The following is a 23,139-nucleotide window of genomic DNA, read 5'->3' on the forward strand; positions in this document are numbered from 1 at the left end:
TGTTATGTTATTTCATACGAAAAATACATCATGCGAAACACGATTTAGTATAATTTTAATTCTACTGAAAATTTAATTTAATACAAAATATATTTCATGATGTACTCATGGAAACAAAGGTCATAAGTAAATACGTAATTTTTATGGATTTATTACGGAAATTGTAACTGATTTTACGGAATTGTAATAAATATCATATAAAAAAATCTGCATAACATAAAGAATAGTTTGATGTTGTATTTAGATTGATGAATATTGGAAATATTTGCAAAAAGTGGGTGAAGTTGAACTGCTCATAGAAAAAACACCGAAAGACACGTCAGTATAAAGAATAATCTACTTAATGTAACAACGACACCTCCCGCTGAGGGACGTCATTCGTCTATTTCCACACCCAGTGTCAATACCCTTTCGCATCACTCAAATGATAATTCTCATTGTTCAATTGAAGCGAAATATGGATGACAATTTTTTAGAATATCACTTAAAGTAACGCGGAAATTTCTTACCGCAGATATCAATAATCAGGCAGTGAGGCCACGGCTATTTTAAGATTAAGGATGCTTTTTAATATAGACTTATACCAAAGCGATGTTTAAATTATTATCAGCTGTCAAAACCGTAATAGCCGTAATATCAGACGTTGAAAATTAATGAACATCTCGAAGGACTAATATATATTTTTTGAGCCTAAAACTAAAAGCAGTTTGGTTAAAAGAATGGTGTGGTGTGTGTTTTGGAGTAAATCAAGTAATGTAATGTAAAGTGGATTTTCGTTGCAAGACCCGATCGAATTCGGAGCATTGTGCAATAAATAGCCGATATGAAACAGGAGTATAAACAGGAAGCTCACGGCCCGCCGGATGTTACCGAAGCTCAAATAAACACTGTACTAGTTATAATAGCTACTATTATTTTATTATATTTATGTATTTATTATAAAATTGTGCATTAAATCTTATGGTGATATGTAAAAATCAGAAGATCTTAAACTTTTCTTAATTTTCTTTGGGAAGTGAGTTTGACAATCAATGTATTTGACGTAGATAAATTATTGATATGCCTCTTAAATATTTAGTTTTATCCGTTCAAATTATCAGTTAATTCTACACTACTCGACTAATGATACCCTAGCTTAGGACTTGTAAGTCAGGCGTTATTATCCGCGCTCGTGCGTATATTCTGAGCGGATAGTCCAAAAAAGGTCAGCAGTCGCCATCTGTATTCCAATTAGGAAAACACATATTTTAGCCATCTGATCCAAATATTCCCGTAAAATTAATAAAAAAAAGTGTAACAATTTTGGGATTACATTTGTTTATAGCATTTCGAAAGGGATCGTAATTAAGAGAAGGGGTAAAATAAAAACCTGTAATAATGGCGAAATGAATGGCTTCCAAGTTGAAATTTATGCTTCACCCGGGGCCCGTTGAACCCGAATTGAATATTAGATAAGCCATTAGCCGAAAGCGGACATTTTTAGACATTCAAAAATGTACACTCTCGGCTGTGTGGACGATCGTTTTAATATTTTATTTATTCTTTGCACGTTTTGTTTTAATTTACAGTAAGGACTTTTCTGTATTTATCTAAGAAGAGAGTTGTAAAAAGCGGCCGCTTCATCCTTGTGGTTCTAGGTTCGATTCTCAGTTTAGCCTTTATGTTTATTTGCGCATGTAACACTCGTACGGTGTATTGATAGGAAAATATCGTGAGGTAACCAACATGCTTTAGACTCAAAGAGTGGACGGCGTGTGTCAGATAGATAAGGCTGATAACCTAGGCCTATTAGAAAAAGCAAGTGATCACGAAACAGACACAGTAATCTGAGAACAAGACCCATGGTTCACTTATTGTGTACAGTTTTGAAGACGATGAGTCATTCACTTGATCGGTTCATCTAGTTGGTGAATGGCCACGTGACCTTTTGCCTCCTGGTAACACACCAACCACGATCAGTTTCTCCAAGTTCTCTCGCCTCTGCGCATTCATAGTAATCAGTAAGAAGATATAATTTGCCAAATTATTTCAACAATGTTATTTATTTACAGAAATAACTAACTTTTCATAATTAGTAAATAGTTGTTTCCTTTTAATTTTTTTATCGGCAAAAATTTCTGTTCCCACAGTCTAAACTATAGAAACTAGATTGTTTCAAAATAAATTGTTGTTCAAATCTTACCTAATATATTTCCGCAGCATTGAGGAAAAACGGAAAACGAAATGTATCAACACATTATAATTATACGACTGTATATCACGGCGCCCTTCTGACGGCGGTGATTTAAAAATATTGCGCAAACTCACTTCCGGTCAAATATGTTTCCAATTTATATTAATTTAATAATAATTTCCTCTAAAGCCACAGTTTCATTCGTCTTATTTCGTAAGGAAGTAAATATAAGCTTTACATATCTATTTATTATTTATATTACATTATTCGCTAGAGTAATATCCGCTTGTCGTCATAAGTCATTAATTCAAATGTTCTAGATATCTAAGGTAACGCTGTATTTGTCATCCATTGCAAAATATTAAAAATCGTCGCTTTGTAAAGAAACGTTCTAATAGTGTAGAGTGTTGGAGTTTAATTATCTGAGTGTTTTATGAAGTGTGTTATGATTATATTAGCATCTTATAAATATAAAATGAAATATTAATTGAATCTTTTGTTGGTATATTTGTATGATTCTTGAGCTTTAGTTGTCCTTCGTAACACATAACTTGTAATTAAGTAAAGTGCTCATAATTCTATACTGGTTATGATTTACGACTTTACGTGTCACGGGACAAGGGGCGGATTTCATTCATTTACGTGAGTGTTGAAAATGTACATTGATTTTGCGTGATATCATTATGTTGAAATAAAGTCAGAACAGGCATTCCAAGAAATTATGTCTGTAATTGTCTTTAGCCAAATGTACCATAGAAACAATAGAATTATTATATATATTACATTGAGGTACAGTTGAAATGTAATCAAATTTTTATAGACACATAAAACATCACGGGTGTAATTTATCGAATTACATAAATCGATAACCTCAGTAACCATCTATTCGTGATACAGTACTTAAGTAGCTGTGTGTCAGAAGATTATTTAAATGTAACTCGCTCGTTAAATTGAATAGTTAAACATAAACGCTGACTATAATGAACTTATAATGGAGGAACGATGTTCTTCCAAAGGCCCTTGTTTCCGATGCGCTGTTTCACGGATCATTAATTATTTCAATTGCTGTTTATGCAAAATATATAGCTTTACATTCTTTGTTCATTTGTTTTACATACGCCTTTAAGGGTTTCGTATCGGGGACAAAGAGATCCATTGTTGCTCAAATTAATAATGACCTTTACTTTGAGTTATTTAGTTTCTTAGGGTAAGATTCAGAGTGGAACGTATAGGTTTCTTCCCTTGGGATGCGTAAGATATAAGTAAAATACTAATATATATAAATTATATGTTTGCTATCCGAAGAGAAATAAAATCGAACAGTAACTTTTCTATTGTATCTGCGAGGGTTAGCAAACTCATATTACTATTTTTCCAAAAAGTTAGTTAGTTAAGGTTTAATCCAAATTATAAATCCAATCTTAGTCGAATTAATAAGTATTGACGTATATCATAGAACTGGCACTACTATCATCCATCAGAATCTTTAGAGAACTTTAAAGATATACAATTCACCGGTCTGAAATGACGTCATTATAAATTTCCGGTATCATTACGCAGTATATAATGTTAATCGATTGAATGATACAATGATGATGATGATGATTATACAATGATGTAAAAACAGTGTCCTTTTAAAAATCTCCTTACGCTTTCATTGTCTATCTATTGGTGTTAAAAAGGTAGGAAACGAGTCAAATTGCCTAAGGTTTTTACGCATTCTGAATTTGCGAAACAATAATGGAGAATTGTATCAATTTCAAGTCGCAAACTTATCTATACGATTCGAAAACAATACTTGCCAAGCTTGGCAACTTATCAACACATTATAAAAGGTTTGCTTTGTATGTCCTATGTATGGGAAGTTGGTTGAAGATTAAACGTTGTACAAAATGGCGGCGTGTGCACGAATTTCTAACTTCACGTACAGATTTGAGATGGTTAATGACGCGTATCTGATGCTCAAGCCTTTGTCGGCACAACTTTTAATTAAATGCTAACTTTAACAAACGATTACGGCCACATATTATACTCCGCGTGTTAACCAAGGTGCAGAAATTATACAGTATAAGAACAAATACGACTTCAGTTGTAACGTCGAAGTGGGCTGGGACATCCATATCCATCTCAGGTGTTTTACTCCATAACAAAGTATTCTACGATAACGCTTGTGTAACTTAAAAAATTAGAAACATGGAGGTTTACACCAGAGAGGTGAAATTATAGCTATTTCTTTTGTTTGATTCAATGTGTGATTAGGCACCCTCTTAAGCAATATACTCACACTTGGATCACAGATACTGTGTAGTTGAGCCATTTTTATATTCGATTTCTGAAATAATTTCAAATGAGACATTTAATTTAATCCAGTTCCATTGCGGGGAAAGCTCATAAAAAAGTGACGTATGCAAACCACATGCGGTACACGAGAATAAATTCAATAAAAGTAATTAATCATTCCGTTTTAGTCCTTACACCTCGGGCATAGTGTTTAAATTAGTGTGAAAGGGTTAGGTAGGTTTGGATGTTAGCTCGCCTAGTAACAGTTCATCTTACGATCGGTACAAAAGTGGGGCAGGTCATTGGCCCCGGCACTTATCTAAATAAGGATCATACTTGACACTCTGATCATTATATAATTAATTTTAAGAAAATGAATAAAGTTTTTATGTACTAGAAGGGATATATCTAACTTTTTAATGGTTTATAAAAATTGCGTAAACGTATAAAGTGAGGTCCAGATACTGCTTATGTTCAAGTATAATCATTATTTACTTAACAGATAAGTACATAAAGTATAATTCAGTCTTAATTTGAATCGGATGTTTTTTGTGTCAAAAAACTGGTTTGTATTTATGGTATTTATTTACATAAATTTCCAAAATCTTTTGAGGGCATAGTTCTTTGTATCTGAGTACATTAGTAACTAAGACTGAAGTAAAACGTTGAACAATTAATATAAATATAAAACGCCAAATATTGTGTAAATATTTGTTTAATTTAAAAAATCCTTCTAATTAAAGAAGTAAAATCGAAAAAAATTCATTGGAGGTGCTGGGATTTGAACCCAGGACTTTCAGCATGCGAAGCAGACACTCTACCACTGAGTTACACCCCCCGATACGTTTTAGGACGAAATTAAGGAACATTAGGCTGAGTCGTTCGTACCAAGTACCTCCAATAATTGTTTATTCATCATTCCTTAATATGCACTAAGTAATAATGAAATCGGTCACACTATTATAGACATTAGACTAATCAGGGTTTTAAATGTTTTCTACGTCTATCCACCATCCTGGATGTGGAAATCTTTTACTAGTATGAATACTAGTTATTATACACCAAACAAAACCTCACAGTTTCTACATTAAGTTTAATGTCAAATTGTACTACATTTTCAGATTACAGACATTTAGACTCACTCTGCCATTATCGGAATGGTATAATCAAAAATCGTTAGGTTTAATGGAATAATTTGGGAGTAATCACCAGGGCAGTGTGCAAACAAACAGACAACTTTCATATATTCGTGCTATTGTTGGGGTAATTAAGTTTAAGAGTAGCTGGCGCCGGCGCTTTCTAAAATCGACTCTATAAGGTACAATTATGTAGAAAAATCCAATTGCCGATATCACATATTACATCAAGTATCTTTCTTTCATTCATCTAATCTTGATTTGTTCGGGTCCTATTGGTTTCTAAATACTCATAAAATGTTGCAATGTGTTTGTATAAAACAGAAATTATGTTCGTCAAGACAAATCGGACAAATAAATAATCCTGCACGTAATTCTAAAGACCAAAGTGGTTAAGTGGCTAATATGTCAACGCAAAAGGACAACAGTCTTCATTCAAATACACCATGTTTATGTTCAAATGGCAGCCGAGTATTGTTCGCGACTGTCCCAGTATAGTAGGACAGGCCGCGCCTAGCAACACCGGTTGATTAGTTATAGCAGAACACGGAGCGAGACAACAGCAAACAGTTTCACACGAATGTATGTACATTGTATGAAAAAGATTTCCAACACTTTGTATGTTTATGCGTAAACATTTTTCTTTCTAGAGGGCGTAACGCGGCACGCGTCTCTGTCTCTCGTCTTCATTATTTTATTACAGCATTTTGACTTTCCTCCTCCTTTCCGTATTTAGGAATACCTTGATACCTTTTTGAGAGCACTGGTGTCTCCGTATTCGAATCAAAGTCAAATTGAAAGTTGTGATGTGTCGGTATTACGTCGAATAATATTAATACTGAATATTCGAATATTGAAAAGATATCAGACGACACTGATAAAACTGCGACCAGTCGAATGAGCAATGTAAACGAACAATTTTATCAAGTCAAATAAATCAAGTCTACATGCGTGGATATTATTTGTGTGCTCGATTAGAAAACGTGGAACATCTACAATGGTTTGTTTAAGTAAATACTAGATTATTTAAAGTTAGGTGAAATCTTTATGATTACTGCTATATCTATATGCAAAAAAAAACTATTTGAACAAGAGACACGGGACATGTTCTTGTCTCGGTAATACAAATTAAAGAAATTGAAATGTAGGTCTTGAGATAAACATAGTACCTAACACATTTTGGCCTTTTTGGGCCTTGAAATCATTCTTCTTCGTTGTCGGTTTTTGTGTCTAAGGCATTTTTAGGCGATGTATTTCTTTATATACATGAAAATGTTAATAGCGGACATGATGAGAAAAGTCTTAGAAGTGTGTCTTAGAATTATTCACCTAAAAAGTTTGCTTATTAAAATTGAAAAGAAAAATCCTTTAAACTCAGTACTTATTACGAAACACTCATATTGTTTGCAAAAAGCATATTATAAGCATGACATAATACCTAATATAAGTTACCTAACGCACCGTAATTTGCCTAACAACATTGTGGTTCCCGAGCCTGATCCAAAATTTAAGGGTATTCATATCTAACTAACGGACAGCATTAAGGCTACACAGAAACAGTGATTATCTCACAAACTGTGAAACTATGAAGGATATGTAATGAAATAATTTTGGCAGCCGATAGCTGAATATTGAATCAACTAATCAAAGCAACAAATAAAGCGACAGGTGCGTCAATGATAGAATTGCAACACAGCACTTGGTAACACATTTTTCGCATTGAGGTAGGCTCGTATACGGGTCGATGACTTTGTATAGTTAAAACAAGCCAATACATAGAACCGCTTCGATGTTTTCAACTTTACTCCGTGGCAATAAAGTTTAAATTTAAATAACATCTCATTTAAAGTGCAACACTACGTTTGTGTTGTCTATTTTATTCAACAATACGGTGGTGTGAGTGACGGTAATAGTAGTGTTGTGCAATGTTTGCGAAAATTGTCGAAATGTAATGTGCATTGCACTGCGAGTGATTGGGCAACATTGTTCGGAAATGATGATTAGACTTTATTTAATATGCGAGACCATTAGTTAATGCAAAATGCTGTATTGTTCTCTTTTATGAAATATTTTGATAATACATTTTGACATAATAGATTAATTAAAAGTTAGATTAAAACAATAGTATCAAAAATAAATCGAAAAGCAAAGTTTAAAAGTAGTGCAACTGCTTCTATCATAAATTGATGATTGCTGAAATCGTGTTATTTCAAAATAACAAGGTGACTTTATCAAATGTATGTATTCGTATATAGCCGCGAAGAACACTAAAATGAGAGAAAATTATTGAAGAAAATTATCGATACAGCTGTTCCTCACTAAGCCCCTGCCACGATACTCACACTCCCGGCAGCATTTGCAATTTTCGCCTAGCAACTAAAGTGAAGGCAGATCTGCCGCCCCCCTACCAGGCTGCACGCTCTAATTTTTTTACAACATTATGTACGATATGATTCATCGCTGGCCAGTACCAAAGTACGTTGAGTATTATAAGACCAAATATATGTACATTTCACAGTTAACATTCACGTTCGACTTTTATTTTAATACGTTAGAATTATAGGATATAGTAGAACATATTATAATTCTACGTACCTTAATGAAATAACTTTTCTAACAAATGTTAAGACTATATATAACATATAGGCCACCGTATTCTAAATAGAATTTCCTGATACTGTCGATACACAGTTTTATCTATTAGAGCACCTAGCAACAACAGTATTTAATGTACGCCCAGAAACGCGACACTTTCAGCGACAATTGTGGCAAGTGAGATCGTGGTACCGGTTCAAAGAAACGTCAATTTCTAGGTTATGTAGCAGTACGCACAGTACAAAAACCAGTCGCAGAATTATAGTGAATGCTAGATGCATTACCATCTAGGACGGACTTCTTAAATGGCATAGAAATGTTCTCGTAATGGCTTAGATTTCTTTTTATAGAGATTTAATTAATAAAATGCTTTATTCAGCCGCTTCTGAGACACTTATGCAGCTCAAGTGCTGCTTTATGTACTTGGAGGGGAAAATGAGTAACGGGATGCTGTCGAAAAATAACTGCGTATTATTATTTCATTTTAAATCTCATCGATTATGATACGTAATATTTTATAGGCTTGACTTATTTCAGTAGTGAGCCACACCCCCAGCCTCCGTTTATAATTAAACCTATTTTACGAACAAGTTTTAAATTAATTCAACGTTATAAATGAACTAAATCTAGAGTTATGAAGCAACAGAGTCGTATAATATTATGATATATTACTAAATTGGTATAATTTGGCTGGTCACGACAACGACAACACAAAAACTGTGCAATCTTGATCGGTTTACGTCATGATATTATGACCATGGTACGTAACTGTATGTTCTAAATTTGTGACCATTATGTTATTGATCATTATCTTGCTTATTGCTAGAATTAGAAGGGACCATGCGAATTCATTAAATTGAACGAATTGTTTCACGCTTCTTCAAAATAACAAAAAAAATCAGTTCCGCTACAACCTTTTATGACTGGGCCTCAGATTTTGAAGAATCTAATAAGCAAGCATGCACACACGGAGATCAAACCTACGACTTAATGCTGAAGCCACTAAACTCTGCTTTAAAACAATATTAAATTTAAAATACATTATTGTAAATATGTATGTAATTTTCGCCATAACAAGTATTATTTCACGGCGTGCTGTGTGGTTGGAGTAAGTCATAAGCTATCATGAGGCCTTAATATTTAATTATCACAAAAAAATACTTATATAATAGCTATAATATATTCCTAATGCAATGATGATTATGCAAATAGAGCTCCCAGACGTATCGTCTCCGCGCTGTCACTCGAGACAATGCTTAGGAGCAATGTGATACCTGACTCGAAGCGTGATTTGATTATAATGTGGTTAACTATAAAATAATGAAACTGTTCTACCTAAATTCATGAAAATTTGTATACCACGACCTGCGACAATAATTTGAAAAGTCACGCTGCAATGATATGAGTTAAAATTGAAATTTGCACCGTGTCTTGATAACGTTGAGGTTGGTCATGGACTCACGTTTTGAGCATAATGGTTATCGATACAGACGTTCTTCCACCCTAAAACCTCCCTTATTCTCGAGCAGCAAGGGCTAAGATTATGTGCTGTGCCTCTCATAAACAGAATAGTTAAAACACGTATGGTACACGATAAGAAAATTTTTATTGTTTTCAAATGGAACTAACTATTTTACTGCAAGCCATTATTTCTGTTTCTCACATAAATTATATTTGCACGATCTTTGTTTTATGCGGTATTTTTTGCAAGTTTAATGGTGAATGATAACGGGTACATGAAAAATGCATTACAATGTAACAACACAATACGCGCTGATGCGGATCACTACATTCAAGTTCACAGGTCATTTTGATACTATTCAAGCCCTTAAAGAGTTATGTATCTTTACTGAAAAGCTATACATACATATAGCTTCTATACAGAGATAGGCAATGCGCTAAAACAGAATTGGAAATGGGCGGGGCAAGATGCACAGATAAAAGGTGGACTATAAAGACATCTATATGGATATAGTAACGGGAGGGAAAAGAGGGCTTTATTATTATTATTCAACAGTTCCCTACTAAAAAGCTATACTATACTAGTCTGGCAATAAATACTGTTACGTAAAACTTATCTTTTTTTAACTTTTTAATTATTTTGAATTTGGAACATGTATATTATTTTAAAAACTTTTTCGTGTTCATTATCAAATTACAATATGGAATTGGTGTTATTGAAAGTAGGATTGCAGTGAACCCCTTGCACAAAGTGGGTATGGAGCCGTTGCGGGTCGGTCATATTCCAGACACTACAAATGCTTGGTATCAGCCGTATGTTCGTATATCGTACTATAATAGATACAACAACATTTCATCTGGTATGCGACCAGAAAAGATCGAACAAAGGCTATTGTGCTTAATAAAGCTGTTAAAGCCAGAATTTGTCGAAACCTCGTTAGGAAGCAAAAAATCTTATCGCGAGAAATAAAGATTCCCGCTAGGACTCTGTCGCGGATCATAAAATAAGACCTGAAGCTCGGTGCTTATCGTCGATATACAAGGACATGCCCTAAATCAATTACAATTAAAGAGAGTGGATGGATCAAAACACGCGATACGCACCTGCGTATGCAAAGCACAGAAATATCCTTTGTGAAAAAAATTTCACAATTGAAGAACGCTACAATAAGCAAAATGATAAAGTGTATACTAACAGTTCTAAAGAAGCTGCTGAAGTAAGGTACAACGTGGTCATAATCCTGCGTCAGTGATGGTTTGAGGCGTGTCTTATCAAGGAGTCACAAAACTACATTTTTGTGAAAAAGGAGTGAAACCGTCAGCCAGTGTATCCAGATACAGTCTTGGATCATTTTGTGAAACCTCTCAGTAATACACTTTTTAAAAATATACCGCGGACTTTCCATCAGGATTCTGCACCTGGTCATAAGGCACGAACTACCCAAGCTTGACTTGAAACCAACTTTCCTGGCTTTATAGGCGCTGAAGATTGGCCCTGATCGATCCCAGACCTCAATCCCTTAGACTTCAAATTATGGTCAGTTTCAGAGGACATGGCCTGCTCTGAACGACACGGCGACGTTGAGCCAAAAAGTCCAAAAATCCATAGATTTGTGGACAAACAGTTCGAATAGATTATTTATTATTAGAAAAACACTTTTTGTACGGATTAAAGCTATGTATTATTATTAAAACTTATAGTTATTTACATAATTCTAAATTTAAAAAAAAATCCGACGTTTCGCGTACTTTTCAGCGTGCGTGGTCACGGTGACCACGCACGCTGTGTTTTTCTTAATATGTAAAAGCTATTTTAACAAAAGACAATATTATTTATTATTTTTTGACTGCAATAGATATGTAGGTATAAATTTTAAAAATAATACTTTATAGTATTGTCTTTTGTTAAAATAGCTTTTACACATTAAGAAAAACACTTTTTGAACTTAGCTTTAATCCGTTCAAAAAGTGTTCTTCTTAATAATACTTTACTTTATTTAAAAAAAATGCAATTTTATTTGTAACAGAACTTATGGCTGGACTAGGTAAGGTCAAAAATCATTTATTCATATAGGTAACACAATGTACACTTATGAACGTCAATAAAAAAAATATACATTAAATGCTTCTAATTTTACATTTACTGCCAGTTCTCAAATCAAGGGCATAGAACGGAAGAGAAGAACTGGCAATAAAATCTCCGCCACTCTTTTTAATCGCTAAGTTTTTTTTTTGTATTACACAACGTTTGTAAGGAGCTGCAACCATCACACCATGTTCCACATGACATCAGCAGGATGCATGGTGAAATAGGAGCATGCACTTACATTCTCGTGGGAACAACACGCAAATACAAAGTCAAAAATAGCTAACATCACCGCATACACGAATTCAAGTCCGACCAGTCACCACAAGTAGGCAAGTACCATAAACACAAAATTGAATGAGGAAAGAACATTGAAACAATCAAAATAGATTTTCTCTTATTTAAACTTTTTTGCACAAGAGAAACCAATAAACACAAATGGTAATACATCGAAAGGCTCAGCGAAACGGGCCTGTCGCTTGCAAAGAAACCCTGCTAAAGAGAGTTAAGCTTGCGGGAAAAAACAACTCACTTTTAAATACAGCTAACTACCTAAATGTAGAAAGATAACAAATAACACAATTAATAAATCAGGAAATTGATGAACCGCTAAACTCCTGCGAAACTCATCAGTTAACAATAAATTAGTCCGCTTTTCAGAATTGGGAGTCGGTGTCAGGTTTTCGTGGTAAGTCTGCGGGCTGCGGTCATTCGCAGGATATCCGAAAGAGCTGGTTTTAAATGGGTCGAAAAGATGACAAAGATACTCTGGTGCCTACTTGTCGTTATACTTTATATACATAACTCAAGGCTCAAGGATATATTACCGATAAACGCGACTTTCTAAAGTAAAAAAGTTTTATACACTTCGTACTATTCAACTATTAAATCCATTAAATGTACTCCTCAAACATTTATTTTAACTCATTGAACACATCTCACATGTGAAATTAAAAATGGGCGCCACTCCGGAGCAGCGCTGGTCGTGCGTTTAACGAGATCTGGAGTTTATATGACCACGCCCTCTCATCCACTAAACACATAAATTGGGGACCCAAATCCCTACTCGAGTATACTTACATATCCTAATCTGAGATCTATTCTGTAAAAAATCTTTAGTTCCTGAAGTATTGTATTTGTATGCAAACATTTTAACACATACGGCCCACCGTCGTTTCTTACAATGGTATAACTAAATTTAACGAGTAAAACCGCGAGAAATACATCATCAGCTTCTGAAAACGTCACATCAGTACGCTCAGTGTTAGTTCGTCGGACGTTTGAATCACAAAAATACAAGTACAGAAAAAAGGTTAAGAGAACTGACAAGTTGGAGGCAAGAAATGGAGTGAGTTCAAGTATGATGAAATTTTCCTTTTATCATGAAATAATGTTGAAAGGTTTACTTCATTACTTAGTGAGCAGGGAGGTACGTGTGACGTTCAAACGTTCCTTTGAAGCCTTATTTTATTGAATCGTACTCAAATAAAGGGAGAATTGATTTATTTTTAGCCTCTGAAAACTTTCCGGTTAACAGGCCGGAGCTTTTCTTTGTTTTTGTACAACAGAATATTTTATACGGTCTCCGTTTCGCAACGAGTTCCACGAGCTTTCTCTAGTACAGGAAAAAATAATTTTAGATGTGACAGGCGAGGAAAGTACATTATGTAGGCAATCTGTATGTATGGTACGATATTATGCAGTCGCTTAAGTCGGCACGTGCTGCTGCCAATGTGGGACCACGTGACGCCTTACACTATTATAATTACAAATGCCTCGGCATCGAATTCAAGAGAGCCTACTTTAAATATTACCGATAAGTAAACAAAGAACTTTCTCAGTACCTTTGTTCAATTCTTGCTTTATACAATTCGTATGCGTAGACTTGATTTGACCACCTCTTGCCAACTTGCTGTAAGGCACTTGAAACTTGGAGCTATGTATATAATATAACAAATTTGTGTTTATATTCGCTGAACATATGTAGTTGGCGCCTTTGGCGTGCTTTATGACCGAAAATAAATTATAGACTTCTGTATTATTTGTTAAATTACTTCTATTAATAATTGTTGTTTCTTTTATGTTGTTTTCTTTTTTGTGTTGCGTAACTGTTGTTGTTGTGTAGTCTGTAAAAGGACAATAATAAAAAGTATAAAAATGTTTTTTTACATTTGTAACAGAAATAAAGATTCTATAACCATAAAGAAATTGTGTACCAGTTTTAATTACTTTTATATTTTAAATACGTAACCTACTAAAAGGAAATATAATTTTTGTTTATGTCCAAGATAAAATGTCGCTCAAATTATTGATTATTTATTAATAAGCTCTCAAGAGCTTAATCTGATAGTGCTTCTCTTATTGTGTTCGTCCGGGCGTTTCAGAGGAAAGATTTACTCGGAGGCACCATTTGCTCGTTAAGGACGCTTAAAGTGACTTATTTATCTACGGAACCCCGTTCAGTCAACAATGTCGTGCTGAAACAGGGATGCCACAAGTATTCCTTATTATAAAAATATTACACGCGTTTTGTTAGTATCACTATTAATGATAGATTAAGATCATTGTATATCAGTTAAATTCCCCAATTTCAGAAATATAACAGCGCATTATGTGCACTGTACGAATTAATTCTTAAGATAAAAACTGGCAAAAACGCTGAATGTCTGAGCAAGTCAAACACATTGCAAAATGGTCTCACGCATATTAGGCCTACATTAAATATGGAGTTATTATCGAAATGACTTTCATTAATGCCTATTTTAATGAAATTTAATAAATCACTGCATTCCTCGCTCTTTGATTAGATATTTATTTCGTACATATTTCAACTGTTTTGACTAGTTAACTATATGTTACAAGTTATTAGAGTAAAGCAAGAAGCAAGAACTTCTGACCCGTTGACAAATCTTGCTGCAACATAATAAATCTAAACTATTTCTGTGGTGTTTAAAAATAATAAAATCCCGCAGCGCAGTTCGGAATAACTAATACTGAGTTTTTAAGGCTTTTGTGATAGTTATATAAACTTTTGGCAACCTTAGAAGGGATTATTTGCTTGTAATCTATCACCAGTGAGTCCCTTCGGCTCGTACTCCCCTATATTTGAAGACGCGAGGCTCATCAATAAACTTTCCTTTCGTTAAAGCGCGTCTTCCATTAAAATGTTCTTTGTTTTCTTGTTTTTTTACCTCATTTACACTTAAACCAGCTTGCCACACCCAGGGTGCCACGTTATATCAGCGTTGATGTCTTCTCATAAAATAAAAACTGAGCAGTTTCCTGTGTGGCATATAGAGTAACATTTAAAAATAAGTGTTTCGTTTTAAGTATGTTAAGAACAAATGCCTACAAAAGTAATGCCCCATAGGATTTATTTAAAAAGATAACTAGTGTAATGTGACCTTTATGTTTACTAAGAAAGCACTTGGCATGTCGTTAAGTTTTGGCTCAATTTCAATATGTACTTCAGAGTATTTTGTCAGATTTCATAGATAATTTCTCCTCTTCTCTCTTTCAATCAATGGCGCTACAACTTTTGGGTGGTAGGCCTCAGATTTCTGAGCATTTGTATTTTCCAAGTAGGTGATCATCCGTCTGAACCTGACACACGCTATCGACTTTCTGGGTCTAAGGCCTGCCGATTTCCTCTCGATGAATCCTTCACCTTGTATAAACAGAAAAGTCAATTAGTACACAGCCGGAATACGAACATACCACCTCAGGAATGAGAGACTTACGCTTAAGTCACTAGGACAACACTGTTTTTAAAACATATTGTATGTTGATAAATTAATTCTTAGGATTTTAAACTATATAGAAATGATTGCAGTGTCAGCCTGGAGGTTAAGCCTGCAATTCCCAGCTCTTACGTCGTGCGATCCAACTGCTGCTGTACACTGCGGATATATTATATCTTAGGCCTAAAAACAGATGATGTTTGATAATTATTAATTCGCTATTCAAACAGACAGAAGTGTGTTTCTTTCTCATTAATTAATATAATAATATTAATCCAGTGGAGCTACAATCCTCTATCACTATGTATATTTGCCTCAGATTCTGATTTTATACCAGACGGTAATCAAGCTTCTGTGTCTGACTCGTGACGTCGATTTTTGGATAAAGTCATGCTGTTTATTTCACAACTTTTGCGGATAAATGTTAATTATACTTATAAAAATAAATCTCCGAACACGGCCGAGATATGAACGCACAACCGACGGAGAGCTGCATGCTTTAAAGAATCATATGTAATCTATTTCATCTTCTAAATAACTATTTTATATGTTTCCAACACACGATAATATAGTATTTACAATATTCCTAACCTGCATAGTACTAAAACTTATAATTAAAAATAAATAAACAGAAAATTAAAACAAATTTAAAAAGTTACGTCTCTGTGGCAGTGCTGGCAGCATTTTCTCGCTGAAGTTATTATGATCTTTTAAATTAGTTTTGTTCCCTTTAAATGAAAGTTATGAGAAATTTTACTTACGTATATTGAGATGCATTGGTAGGCATAAAAATGTAGAATGTTGCGTAAATATTGGATAAGTTTACACGGAACTCAGAGTTACGTATGCGTTAATGCAACTGGCAACTATTCAACAGTCAGGATAAAAATACTTTCCGTAGATAATAGTTTTTAATTCAATAAATAAATTATATCTTAGCTGTAACTTAATAGTAAAGGATTATTTCATAAATAAACGCGAAATTATTACACTATTTACATAACTCGACGTTTTGATTGCTTCATAGGCTTGACCACAATAAATATTCAGATTTAATGATTTTAGGAGAAAATACACATTAAAAGGATTTAAATTACTGGTTTATAAAATTGATAGTAATAAGATCTGAAATAAAATAAAATGAACAGAATTTGTTAAGACGAACATTTCAAATTTGCCCAGGATTTATATCGGCCAATAAAGAATTATGCTCGGCTGAGTTTAGAAACGAGAAAGCCTCACCCAAGAAAATTTTGTGTTTATCTTCGGCATTCGATACAAATACAATCAACTAGTGGTGGTAATGATGACCGGATTCTGATATCTACTATCATGGAGGGGAAGATAAAACATACACCAATGAAACATGTAGATTAGAAAATGAAGTAAGAGAAACAGCAAAAAACTAGAGGAAAAAAATCAAGATGAGTGGATTGTTGAACATGACATAATTGAACATTGACACGATAGAATGTCAAGATAGTGAAGATAAAATGTGCAATAAGCAACAAAAAATATCACAATTATATTAACAATTAGAGTAACCCAGCAATAAATGTAAATGTATCTTAGTGGCCTAAAAGTGTTACTTTTGCGTACCAGACACAATTTTTTCCACTAATGAAATTTTTTGTATAAGCTTTGATGACCAAAATTGTCATGCTTTCTTGAAAGTGTTATTGCATTTTGAAAATCCCAGCGTGTATCCATTGATAAAAGTATAGAATATTTAATAAGAAAACCTTGTTAATTAATAAAACCACTTGTGTTTGGCAACTGAATAAATAAAAGTAAACAATTGAAACTGATAATAAGAATGTTAACCCAGGTTCAAACAAACAACCTCAATAAATTGGTTGTGCTATTGCCTCAATATTTCAACTATTTCACGTCAAACGAACGTTTTAAGTTCGAAACCTATCAATACATGATAACATACTCAAATCACAGTGGTATACACAGAATTAAAAGTGGCGAATTCGCGACAACTTATTTATTTATTCAAGTTTAGCACATCATACATAATACTATATCTACGGTATATGTTACAAACTCTTTTATCTAAAATATATTACAAGTCAGGTAAACATAAACGTTACATATAAAAAAATATCACCAGCAAAACTACTAAAACTTCGTTCGGGTTACGCCGCACGAACTTTATCATTATCTCTTGTTATTTTCGTGCCTGAGACATGTACAAAAACGTTGTTGGGTGTTTTTACACATCACTTCTAAACTTCGGAATTCATTTTTATGAACGAAATGTTTGTTTGTTTGTTTACTTTATTCCCTAACTGCACAAAGATACGTTTGACGTTTACCTTTAAAATTCAGTTTATTACCGAAATAAAGTGGTTTACATAAATAATAAATATGTACCCACATAACGAAAGATTTCAAATCTTTCGCCTTTTGTGGTCATCGAGAGACTGTATATCAAGTTGACAAATAACTATTTGATATTATGATAGTCTATTGAAGTGTTGCCATACAACATCTATTGTTTATTGTAATATTCTGTTGGACGTCAATCACAATTCTAGGCCACAAAAAGTGGCGCTACAACGTTTAGTTATGGTTTCAGATTGGACCTTTTGTATCACAAGAGTTCTATGATTTATTTTTTATGATTTATGACAGATTACTTTTATTTATTTGCAATAGAATACATGTTATGCACACTAACAATAATGCTAAATACTTGGCTCTGATTCTGTTTGACCGAATGGCAAATGCAATCTAACTTTACGATATACCGGTTAAAAATACTGGTTTAATCCAGTCCGCTCTACAGTTTAGTTCACGTGCGCAGTTCCTTGCCCTGACTGCATTAGTACTACTTTCAAAGCTAAACTCTTTAATATTCTTTACTAGCTCTAGACTAGACGAATTGCAATACTATTTGTATGTGCATACAAAACAACAAAACTTGTAGATACTAGTTTGCGAAAGAAATTACATTCCACTTGTTATAAATTATATTTTTTATTAATGCAGTGTAATAAATCAATTGGTTTTCACAATGTGAATTTTTAAAAACATTTAAAAATGCCATTCCAGTTTATACTTCATCTCGAAATATATCTCATAATATATCATATTCTAAGATTATTATTATAAAATTTATAACTAGTCAGTTGATTATTTGGTATATTAGTTTGGTGATTGAAATTTATTAAAATATCTGTTATAATGTTATGTGTGTGGCTAAAGTTTATTACGTAAAATAAGTGCCAGCCGATGATTCCCAATAAGTATGGTTTTAAATTTAACACAAATATTGTGACTCTAACATTATGAGGCAAAGTTATTCAGTTTTACATCATTCGCCAATAGTTACTAAGTGGTTAGACGATTGAAAGTAAACTTATGGCACATCGCCATGAAATACTATGTCATTCTAACATACTATATAACTAGCCTAGTTATAGCTTAGTTCATGGCTAAAGTTTTCCCTTCGGATAAGAACCGCAATTTCGTATTTTTCGCGCGCAAAACATGCCAGCTGTCAAGTAACAAATTCGGCGCTCCGACGTCATTTGTCAGTTTTTGTCGCCAATATGGCCTCGTGGCGGTAAATTTGACATGCGTACCTCAAATTAGTACTCGTATAATTAAAACTGATGAAATGTATTATTTACGTGTGTGCCAAGATACGCCAATTTTTTTGTTTTGACCTGTCATAAGTTTAAATAATACTTTGATATCGTTGTTGTTGCCAAAGAACGCTTTAAACAGAATTAGACGCTTATTTTGATGCGCTAGCATCACAACTGTTGTGTCTAAATCTGGACGATTTAGTGCATTCGAGTGCACTTCAGTTTTTCGACGGAGGCGGAATGGCCTTGGCTTCTTAAGTTGAATATATTCTTTCTCTGAGTTAAATTTGTGAACACGAGAAAAACATTTTTTTTTATAAAATTGTTTTCTTAATGTTAAAGAAACAGTTTATCAGGAGTATTTTGAATATAAGTTGCTATACTAAATATATAGTAATATGTGAGATAATTAAAATTTGATTTGGCTTATACATATTGTTTATTTGTATATATAGTTGCCCACTTTGAAAATTAATTATTTCTTGAGTTACTAGGAACAGTTTTATGAAAAATGACACATTCTTGGCATCTATTTTGTAAGTATTTCAGTTAATCCACTATGGCTACTGTCAAGGTCGCGATGATTGGAGCTCTTTCAAATTATTAAGAAAATAACCATATGTTGCTGATGTGAAAGGTGATTGAGGAGACTTTTGCAAGTCTATTTAAAACACAAAAGACAAAATATAAATATGTATTTCTATTTCTTATCTTAATTGATGAACTTATCCTTTTATCGGTTGTAACCATTAGACCTTTTCATAATTCTTTCTTTTTATTCGTTTAAGCCTATTTTCGTATATATTCAAATAAAGAACCCTTTACCATATTTCCGACATTCAGAGCTGTAATCGATACCTGATAATCAAAAGCCATTGTTATATATTTGGAAGCCGGGTAACTTAACTTCTAAGAGCAAGGTTTTTCACCTCCATTTCATTGTAAATAGGTTATTCCTTGACTTTTCAGTCATATATTGTTCAACAGTTCATAGAATCGAGCCATAGTTAGCGGAAACTGCGCTTTGTAGCGCTTCAGTTGCTTACAACGGTTGAGGTCGATATCCTTTATCCGTTGGGTTGAGGTTCTTAATAATAATACACCAAAAATTATTTTTATTTTAGGATTAGCGATGTAAAAATGATTTATATAAAGATAAAATTGTAAGAATATTGCAAAGTATTGAATGCGCTACGACGTAGCTCTTTTCACGTAGCAAGTTAAGATGATCGTAGTCCTTACGGTTAATTTACAAGGTATTTAAATGATAAGTAAAACATTGGTTAAATATATTTCCCAATACTTTATAGAGATATTTTGTTTATTTATATAGAGATATTTTTAAAATGTAGTTATGCATTGATATTTTATATTATATTCATATATAATTGTTTATCGAAGCGATGGTTCAAGCCCTTTTTAGCTAGAGGGAGCGACCGTTGGCCGGTCGCCAACACGCTGTTTCTCCTCACTCTACACGCGTCCATAACAACTATTTTTAACGCAAAACACAACGCAACAGTTTATTAACTGTTAATAGTAAATTAATTTGCGATACATATGTTTTCGGTTAAACATAAGGGCCCGTCACATTTGTATAACAACCCTTCTCAATTCCTACGGGTACACATTAATCATAATCAATATACGGCTCTAGTAATTATAATCTTATTTATTTGAAGTATGAGAATAATTATTATTTTGACTTTATTCATTTTAAACTAGTTCCTCGAATCGCGTTTGATCAGTGAACATAAAGTACTTAAAGTATTAATTCGGCAAAACCTAACTAACGACAATAATACAATGTCCGCAAATGACAAGACAATTAAAGTGAGGGTGTCAATAAATATATATTATAAAATTGTTCACTTTCCAGGCTCAGACCTTGTCAGTTGTAGAAGGTTGTGCGTTTGACCCTCGTCATTATTTTCCGATATAAATATATAAATAGACCACTTATTCGTAATATTTCTTACTTATTTATTGGTTATATTACTTAACTAATACAAAGTAAATTAATAAAAAAAATAATTCTAGCAAACGATTTACAATTTTAAAGTCTTGAGTTTGAACTCTGACTAAGCATTAATAAATTATTTCTTTGACTGTCTTACACATGTTCACTTGTGTGAAATAAAGGAAATGTAGCGCTCCTAGATTATTATTATTGTCTAAATTGAATAAAGCTCCTGTAACGTATTTACTCTATATGAACACGTGTCGTAGAAATTCAGGGGGAAAACGTGGCTAATACGAAGTCGAAGCCAAATAGTTGCCACGTGTGGTAAAGACGGGGCCTAATATCGAAAATAATTGCGTAAAGTGCAATTTGAAACGTCGCCAATGTGCGCTTGCGACATGCGAACTCATTTCTCTAACATTATGCGTAATCTCTTTATCCCAAAAACATCTATTAAATGAGGACATTTCACTACTTACAAAAGGCACACGAAGCGGAGCCAAAGTTGTGATACTCGTACCTACTCGATGATTAAAATGCTTGTTATTCGTGTACGAAATTGTTTCACTCTAAGTTTATTCTAAGCACTAGTCATTCTTGATTTTCATTGCCACCCGATTCTGAACAAAGGATATCGTTGATAAAATGAGAACCAGAGACGTCATGCGATCCAAATATACGTTACATGAAAGTCGTATTTTTATGATAACACATTTATCCCAATTTATTTGACAGCCGTCCCTTTTTTGTCGGAAATAATATTTTTGCACGGTTTAGGATATATATAGTTATAAAATTGTTTCTGTATAGTTTATGCAATGATCAATTCACAATTGCTTGTCGATGTCGATTTGTATCGATCGTCTTTGTCTATAATAAAGAAAGTGTTTCGCGTCCCGTACTATAACCCCAACTAAGACTAGGCGGCTCCGCCCAGTGATGTCTGTCAATCTGTCAAACATGTCAGGAAACACTTTTGTTGCCTGTGGCATGCCAATATGTTAGAGTATCCATCAATGTTTCAGTTTTTTTCGTATTCTTACTGTATTGAGGGACCTGATGCCCTTTAAATTAAAAAGACATTTGCATGTTTGTAATACTTGTATGTTCTATTCGTTTATGAAAGATTTTTTACTGCAATATTTTCAACGAAAAGTATATTTTTTATGTAATAGGAGGCATACGAGCAGGACGCTCATCTGATGTTAAGTGATAGTGCCCATGGACACTCACATTGCCAGAAGGCGCGCAAGTGCGTTGCCGACCTTTTAAGAATTGATTCGTTCTTTTCTTGAAGGACCCTAAGTCGAATAGGAACATTAATTCATCATAAAGATCACTGTGAATAATCAATTCTTTGTAAAAATTATATTATGAATTTTGTTATATTTAGAAAATTATATCATATCTCCTCGGGGGTCCGGAAAACAAGTTTTTTTCCTGGGAAATAAATCAATTCCGGTCATCCTGTCGCCCCACTCGTTACCTCGCAGGTAACTTTTGTGCTTACGGAACATCTTAACTTGTACTAATTTATTTGTTTTGTATTTCGAAGTTAACATCGCTATAAAAAGGGGATGATTAAGGAGTATAAGATGAAAAAACATTCTTGATTTTTGAAAAAAAATATGAAACGCGTTAACTACATTGTATGAATTACATAGTTGCTAATGATATTTCTTTGCCAGTCTTGTCTCTAAAAAACAAATTATTATTTAATTTATTTGTAAGTAAAAAAACTATTTTACATACATACAAAGCAGCAAACAATGCAAGTGCAATGCCCTTTCAATGGAAATGATTTCCAATCCCCGCCGTCATTAACAATGTACAAAGTTATTCATCAATCAACAAGCCAATTATATAATTATGTAAAAATCCATTATTTTCACGCAATTTATTGTGACAAAACAAGTCTTAATATATATTCAAATGAGGTTTAATTATCTCATTTTAATTGATTGCCTTTCATTTTTGTTTTCTTTTTCAATAATAATTAAATTGACGAAAATAATTTCTTGTCCTAAATGAATGATCTAAATTCTGACGACGCAATAACGACTCGCCTCGATAAAGCCATAAATATATTTCTTTCCGTTCAAT

At 33.4% G+C, this 23,139-nt stretch overlaps 1 non-coding gene across 1 annotated transcript; it reads right to left on the reverse strand.

Moving 5' to 3' along the window:
* Positions 1-5,219: 5,219 nt before the first annotated feature.
* Positions 5,220-5,291, reverse strand: Trnaa-cgc. The gene has a single exon. It is a non-coding gene; the product is annotated as a tRNA-Ala (tRNA).
* Between the last annotated feature and the right edge of the window lie 17,848 nt (positions 5,292-23,139).

Source organism: Pieris brassicae, chromosome 8, assembly GCF_905147105.1.
Source record: "Pieris brassicae chromosome 8, ilPieBrab1.1, whole genome shotgun sequence".
NCBI lineage: Eukaryota > Metazoa > Arthropoda > Insecta > Lepidoptera > Pieridae > Pieris > Pieris brassicae.